Below are 8415 nucleotides of genomic sequence, written 5' to 3' on the forward strand. Positions count from 1 at the left end.
AAGAAGGTAGAAAGGTAGAAGAAAAAGTTGAGTTTTGCTCTCTTGTAAACATTTTTCCTGGAGAACTGATTGCTATGGAATTAACTGGCCCTGGGACCAAAAGAACTAAGCAAGTGACCACTTAACACAGTATCAAGCATGCCAAGGTTGAACTACCTTACGCCAGTCAGGGGAGAGTGATAAAGCAACAGCCTGAGGATCATTGTCAAGGAACATTCGATAATTTCTATTTTCCAAACCTCAGTGGAAATGGAGCCTTTCTAACTGATTCTCAGTTTTGAAACTCCTACCCTGATGTGAATTTCATCTAGTGAGAAGTTTCTAGAGATTGCCACAGAGCCCAAGTGAATGGACACCTGTTTAGCGTGAGGCAAGAGAATATTCTCTATTCCTAATTTCATCAAGAGATCTTGGTTTTAAAATCAAATACGGCAGAAGAACCAGCCAAAGGTTAACTAAGTGAGCTTCCATTTATTGGCATCAACCTATATTACTTATAAATTATAATTTATAAGCCTTTGGGCCAACATGCGCATGCGCGCGCACACACGCATGCTCACATCCACACACAATACCTCCTACATTCTCCATCTCAACAGCTTAAATAGTAAAAACTGTCATTTTTACTAATGGAATAGCTAAATGTGTATTCAAAAGAACAAGATATCTTAAAAATATATGCTTGTTAGTTTGTAAATTTGAGAAACTCATCGTTGTTTTTGACGCAATTCGTGATTCAAGTATGAATTTCTCTTTCTTTGCTACCTAGCATCTCACCACCCCCATCCTTCCAATTACTTTTAGAAACAAACTTTGATTGTTTTGAGGAAATATTTCCAAAAGCTTTAGTTTTTGTGCATTTCTTTCTGTTTCTAACATAATTGAAAAAACTGGATTGGAAGTTATTTCAAATAGCCATTCCTACAGTGGTTCTGCATTTCGGCTTTTTGGGATGTGAATGGATATAGAAGTTACATGACGTTTCTTAAGTCCTAAAATGGCAGTTTACAAGCTAGTATCACATCTACCCTCTAAGAGGAATTGCTTCAAGACAGTGAATTAGTTTATTGCTGCTGCTCGCACCGAACAGCTTCTATTGCCTTGATGAATTTCTAAGGACTATATAAACAAAGAAGTTCTTACAGTTCCTCCTTAGATTTACTTGAAGTCAGTATCCCTCTGTTGCCTGGTAAAAAAGTGCTAAGATTTTTTATTTGGAAGGGGAAGTATGATAATGCCTTTAGTTGTAGCAGGAAGCTGTAGCCTTGTTATCATAAATATGAAGTATAAATTCTACAAAATTACAACTCAAATTATATACATCTATATTGTCAATAAACAATTATATTTCACCTACTTAACTCTTATCCAGGTTATAGTTTTTTTGTTCATTAGATTGAATTGTTTCCTGAAAAATAACCAAACTCCAATTTTAACTACATCTATGCTGAGAATAGGCTTTCAGGTATGCAATGTTCTTTTTTAAAAGTAAAATACAGTCCACTATTAATTGAACTTCCATGAAGCAACATTAATTTTGGAACGTGATTACTGTTAATCAGTAGCTCACTGTGACTTGCTTTTCCAATGTATATCTTAGTGCTTAGTGAAGATGTACTATGTCATCTTTCAGATAACCATGTGGCATTTGTGGGACTATATTAAAAATGTATTCAGACACTACCAAGCTATCTCAAGGCTAAGGTAGTAGCTGCATGTGAAAAATTGAAAAACTGAGGTAAATCTTATTTTAAAGTCATAACTAAAACTCTTCTAGACCAAAATACTATTGGAATGCTCAATCAGCTGTTTTTGGTGTGGCATATTGGGAGGTGGCCTGTTTCTGTCTAGAGAATCCTCACTCACATTATAGTTTGCATGACTGGTAACTGGGACACGTTGTTCCTTTGCGTGTATGCTGGCTCAGTATGCTGTGTCAGGGTGATACATGAGCAACTAGACCCATGTGGCCTTTCTAATTACCCGCTGGAGGATGTGACCTCTGCAGCTCTGCCTAGCTTTGTCTGTTTATGTATACTCTCTATGCTTTAGCAGTTCACCAGCAATATGGTGAAGTCTTGCTGACCAGCTTAACCATTAGTCAGCTTTTTAGAGTCCTTTATATTTTAGGTGAATTTTGACCAAAGCCAGTTAAAGACATAAACCTACTTTATATCCTGGAATGAATTGAAACAAATTGGATAAAAGATGAAGTTTATGACCAGAAAAAAAGCATCTTTATTCCAACTGTGCACCTAAAGTGTTCCAGGTTCTAGAAATACTATCTGTAGGACAGGGCAAAAACAGGTCTGAAGTTTATCTAAAATATATCTGCCTATTACTATTGTTATTTCATAATTTTTCTTTCTTGAAACTCTTTTCAGAAATGCTTGACACTCCAGTAAAATAATATTTCCCTTTGGTAGATTAAAATATTTACACTTGAGCCACACTCAAAATGTTGCCCCTCCCAACACATGCACACATGCACACATGGATACTTTTTATATATGAAGAGAAATTTCCATCTATGGTGTGTTCTCAGTGCTAGGATAAAAGAAGCTTTTGCTGTGTTCCTACAGTAACTCTCGTTTTGTTTAAAAAGCTCAACAAAATAGATTCTTCGCACTGATTTGTGTGTCTGCACATAATTTCCATTAAAAAGAGGATAGGGAGAAAATGCATTTTGCACAAACTGTAGACAAAAGAAATTATTTCAAAACTCCTGTCAGAGCTCAAATATTAATATCAGACCATCTAACTAAAAGACAAACTTTCTATTTTCAGTTCTTTCTACTTCCTGATTTTTTTTTTTTTATCATTTCAGAGTTTTACAGCACTATTCTTATAGAATAATGAGACCAAGAATAGGAAATGACACTTAAATTTTACCATTTACCACCCATTAGCACTCTTATTGGTCAAGTTTCAACCAGTTATGACTTGCTGAAATGAGGTTGGAGGTTACCTGTATATTTCATTCACCTGTGTTTATACTTTCCTTCATCGTGGACAATTGAGAGTTGGCTGTAATTTTATTTCTTAATGGAAATATTTTCATATTCATGTTTTGGAGGGCCAGTATTGCTTAGGTTCATAAATACTGTTCTTAAAGACACAGATGATATGTGAGCCACACAGACACCTGGCCTTTTTGGGAAGTGAGCATGACTTACATCTGTCTAGTGGTCCATACTCCTCATAAAAATGAAGTCTGGGGATTGTTTGCTGTATCAGTATGAGGGTTTTCCATGCATTGACTCATTATCCCTAGGATGTATGCTGAATGAAAACTTCCTGTAATTCCTGTTAATATATTGTTAATGTCAGATGTGATGTGATGCCGTTGGACTGTCCAAATGTACAACTATTTAATGGTGTTTGTGGAACTGAAATGTCTTAAATGTTGCATGAAATATGTTATAAAAATAGATTTGTTTTCTATTTTTCAACACCTCAGAATTGAGGGTTCATGGGCCAATAAGTGCAATATTTAATGACTTACTCAGTGTATATAAACTAGTGTGAAAAAATGAATTATAATGAATGTGTGAGATGCTTTGGATGGTTGTGTGACTTACTCAAATTATTCCTTGTAGCTGTATTTGTCTAGTGGTGCAATTTATACAGTAAATACCTTATTGGTGTCATGTGAAACTCCTCTGTGCCTACTTCAAAGTACTTTTTTCTCCCTATAAAACCAAACGTTTAGTATCTGCAAATATGTCAATTTTACCTTTTAGAATTGTGGATTTTGTTTCAAGATAGAATGATTGTTAGTTTATTTTATATAGGCATTCCCTTGTCTGATTCAGAATTTCTCCTTTAGTCTCTTAAGAGGCTAATTTAGATACCTAAGAAAATGTATCCACATAAGGAAAAGTCATTTTTATTCTTCTCAGAAATGTTGATCACATGTTCTGTCTAAGAATTTTCAACTCTTGTATTTGTATGTATATTTTATTGTAACTCAATTTTGTATTTTGTTTGCAAATTTAACAGTCAATCCTGGGAATTTTAAAATATTGACGGCTTTTTAGGTTGTAGCTAATGTTATATTCACTTCAATTCTCAATTGTCCACACCAGTTATATAACAAAAACAAGTCAGAGTCCTTAAATCATTTTGGTATGTCATCATAAACTCATATTCACCCTCAAACTCTCTTGTTAATCCCCCAGTTGGTGGCCTAGAACTTCACTGAGATGCAAAATCAAGAAATGAGGCCCAGTTGCTGGATTACCAAAAACTATAAGTGATTATGTACATGAAGTTTAATGTAAGTCAACTAACTTAAACTCCTATTTGCCATTTCAATTTTTAAGGCAAAGTATTCATTTTAATATTGTCCTTTGCCTTTTTGTTTAGTTAACAGAGTAAATCATAATACCCTTAGAAAGTTATGTTATTCACTCAAAGTGATGAAGAGCAGTTGCTTTTAGATGCCCATGGCCATCTGTACATCATATGACACCTTCAGTACTCTCTATGAAAGTTGCCTGAAATTGACATGTGAAGATGTGCCAATCATATTAAATGGCTTTGGGGTACCACCAGTGATGTGTGGCCCTGTTTTAACTGTGATAGCCTAAACTTTGTACTCAGCCCTCAAACCTACTGAAGAAGTCAGGTGAAGGTGGGTGAAACAGGGAGATGAGAGATGACTTTGTGCCAAATTAAAAAAAAAAAATGTAAGCAGGTAGTCAACATTAGAATAATAATTTAAGGGTGTGTTTAAGTGTTTAGTTAGTTATCACAAGTTATTGAATACCATGTGATCAGTGCTGTGGAAATCAAACATGGAAGAGGTATGGCTCCGGCCTCTAATAAGTTCAAAGACTGAAGCAGGAGGAAAAATGCCGGGATACCATCCAAATGCTAAGTTATGTCGGGATATTGGAGCACAGAGAATGAGAGACCTATAAGAACTGGAAGAGTCAAGGATGGCTCAATTGAAGAGGTCAGCATTAGCTATGAGGAGATTGTGCTAATTAAGTGGGAAAGGTCACAGTATGTTTCCTGTGAATGGAAGGGTAACAAAGTCGGCAGCTATAAATCATTGCTTTTCTCCAGAGAACCAAACTGACCCTCTGAAACCCATCAAGTTACCCCAGTTTGTTTCTCTTTTCGTCTCCATGAGGAAAACAAGCTGTAGCATCATATTTGTCTGTGCCGAGCCGCCCCAGACTTGGCCACAAAACACAAATTGCTTTAAAGCCACATTAGAACAGTTGATGTAGACATTTTGCCCATGCACCAAACCACAAGACATTGTTTAATCCAGCGTCAACCAGGCAGATGTGCACCCAGAGATTTTTCTGTAGTTCTATGTTTCCCATAAAGGGTGTTGGAAAGTGCACAGATGAAGACCCTCCTTTGTAACGGGCACTTTTTGCTCCTTCTTAGTAACTGCACTGAGCTCTTCTTGAGAAAATATTGAGTAACAGCTTAATGCTTTCATATAGTGATCATGATGTTTAGTCAAAAACTGCTGCACAGCAAATATTGTGACTCTTTTTGTGTCCTGGGAGCTCTTGTCTGGGTTTAAAACTATAAAGTGTATTCACATTGTGAAGTTCTAATTCTCTTTATTGAAATTAATTGTGTAAAAACTGTATGTGTTCTACTAGGTAATAAGTTTGTGAATTCTGTATAGAAAGTGGTTTTTGTTCTTTGGGTTTATCTTGTTTTATTTTTTGGAGATTATAATAAATATCTAAGAGACTATATTCCTGAATTTCTCAGCCTTAGTTTGGTCATTTTTTCATCACCCTTTAATTTATATTATTATTACTTTTTTTGTCCCAGGATGCCTATTTCCACTTCTTGTTACCTTCACCTTTCGGACACAACACTGAACTTAAACTAGAGACATTTTTATTTAGGGTTATGAGTTTCCAACATGTGAATTTGGACTTAGGCATAGGAGTCAACTCTGATACTTATAATCTTTTAAGGCAGGTAACTTTGTATACCTGACTGCATTCCAGTTACAGAGCTCTTAGTTTAAGCTCAAGAATGGCTGCTAAGATATTAAAAAGTCTCCTCTGCTATCTAAAGATTATGTGTCCCTGTTTATGAAGTTCAGAGTCCAATGATCATTTAGGTACCCTACTGATACAGCCTGGGAAAGGAGCATTCAACAGGGACATGTGAGTGAGATGTGTGAGTGACGTGAGCTTTGATTAATGCATGGTGTGTGATGTAATGATGCTTCCGATGCAGTGCAGGTTTGCCTTTGTCTTGGATCTCAGGGTATGGTGAAGCACCCAGCTGTCAATCTATTTGCATCACAGCAGATTCATTACAAATTTTGAGATCCCTTAGTGTTCTAATTGTGCCACCACAATTAGAACCAGCTCTATTTCTACACATTTCCTTCCAAATATGCCTCTCGGGGCTATTCCTAGAACCCTACACTAAAAATAACCCAAGTGAGAAGGTTCCAGAAATATTCACATAGATTCACATGGGTCCAAATAGTTTCCTGAATTGAATTCAGTGACAAAAGATACACTGACATAGGTAGACAAAGCAGGTAACATGCAAAGGATAAAAATTAAGGAAAATATCAATTAAGGGACTTCCACTTACACTGTTAACGAACATTTACAGAATATCTCCTATATGCTAATTTCTCAGTATACATGAAAACACACAGTATCCTGACCCTCAAAGAACTCATACAATTGTGATAGAGGAAAATGTGTAAATTAATATTAATAAATTACTACAGTTTATAAATTTAATATTCCTTAATATTTGTGTCTAATAAGTAATTGAAATGAAATTTAGAGATTTGTTTTATTCTAAAGCAGCTCACAAAAAAAGTCTTCTTTGAAATGTTATAAACACTTTTTGTTTTTTTTTTAGAAAATAGTACTCTACCTCCAGATAAACTGATAAAGAATCTTGCCAGTGGCGAGACCTCAGAAGAACTACATAAGCTTTCTGCTCATTCTGAGCCAAAGCAGTTCCAACTGGTTTTAGCAAGAATTCCCCTCTACTATCACTCCTCAGTAATAACCCCCTGACTTTGAATTCATTTGAAAAAACGAAGCTACTATGTTTCTATTGCTTTCTCAATAACATTAAGAAGGTAGACTTAGAGAGAATACACATGTCACCCACAGAAGATACTAACTCATTCTCTCCTAGGCTTCCTATTGGACTTAAAAAAGACCTCTTTTAAATAAATGGCCACACGGCAGTCTCTGGTCTTTGGACATTTTTCAGGAACACTCAGCCTCTTGATTCTTTGATTTCTTTTCTAATTTTCTTTTTACTTTGCCCCACACTCACCAAGTCCAAGGAAGCTTTAGCTTGCTGTATAAGTAGTCTGACTGTCCAAATTTCTTTTTCTATTCTATTGCCTATGCCCCAAGTCTTTTAGCACTGGAGTTTGTTTTTCTAAATTCCAAATCTCAATTTCAAGTACAAATTATATTCTCTATTTTTTAGTGTATTATCTCTCTTAAAGCAATTCTACTGAGTGAATGGAAGAAAGGCAAAGGGTATAGACAATATAAGAAAGGCAGCCATTGGGAGAAAATCTGGATTTTTCAAAACAATATCCTACCAAGAAGATAATTACATACAATTTGATAATTTGATTGTATTTCATACAAATACTGTGAAAGCACAGAAGAGGGGCAATTATCCCAAATTGAAGACAAGTACTGCTATGTTCAAAGAAAGCCTACTAGAAGAAATGATGCCTGCGCTAAAATATATAGGAGATGTAGGACTTATGCAGGGGTAGAAGTGGAAGAAGGTTCTTCCAAACAGAGGGAACAGCAAATGCAAACAGAGGTATAGCAGGAAGAGCATATTTATAGAACTCCGAACCATTCATATAAGTGATCACAGAGCAGATGAAAAGGAAAAGGGGCCCAAGGCTGATGTCATGACACTTGTCTGAAATGCTTTAGAGGTCTATATTTCATTCTCTAACTGAAAATTTCTTGAAGAAATTTAAGCAAAGAAGTTTGATCAGAATTGAATTTTAAAAGGTCACTTAAACAGCAATATGGGAAATGGACTAAAAGGAGTCAATAGTGAAAACAAAAGAAAACAAGAACTGGAAAGTTATTATGGTTATCTAGCAGTTAAATGCCCAGATTAAAGGTAGCTCAGCAGTGGTGAAAAGTAGGTGATATACGATAGTTCAATTCAGAAGGTAGATAATGGTTACCAATAAGATTCAAAAAAAAGTGAGAACTAGAAATCAAAGATGACCCTGAGGCTTCTGTCTCAGTATGAGGTAGATATTAGTGACATTAACCAAAAGAAAGGTCAGGTTCTGGTTCAAAATGGCAATGTAGGAAGATTCTGAACTCACCTCACTCCATGAATACACTGAATCTGAAGCTACATGTGGAATAACTTCCTCTGAAAAGAAAATTAAAAACTAGC

The sequence above is a fragment of the Pteropus alecto genome, unplaced genomic scaffold (genome assembly GCF_000325575.1).
Source record: "Pteropus alecto unplaced genomic scaffold, ASM32557v1 scaffold70, whole genome shotgun sequence".
Classification (NCBI taxonomy): domain Eukaryota; kingdom Metazoa; phylum Chordata; class Mammalia; order Chiroptera; family Pteropodidae; genus Pteropus; species Pteropus alecto.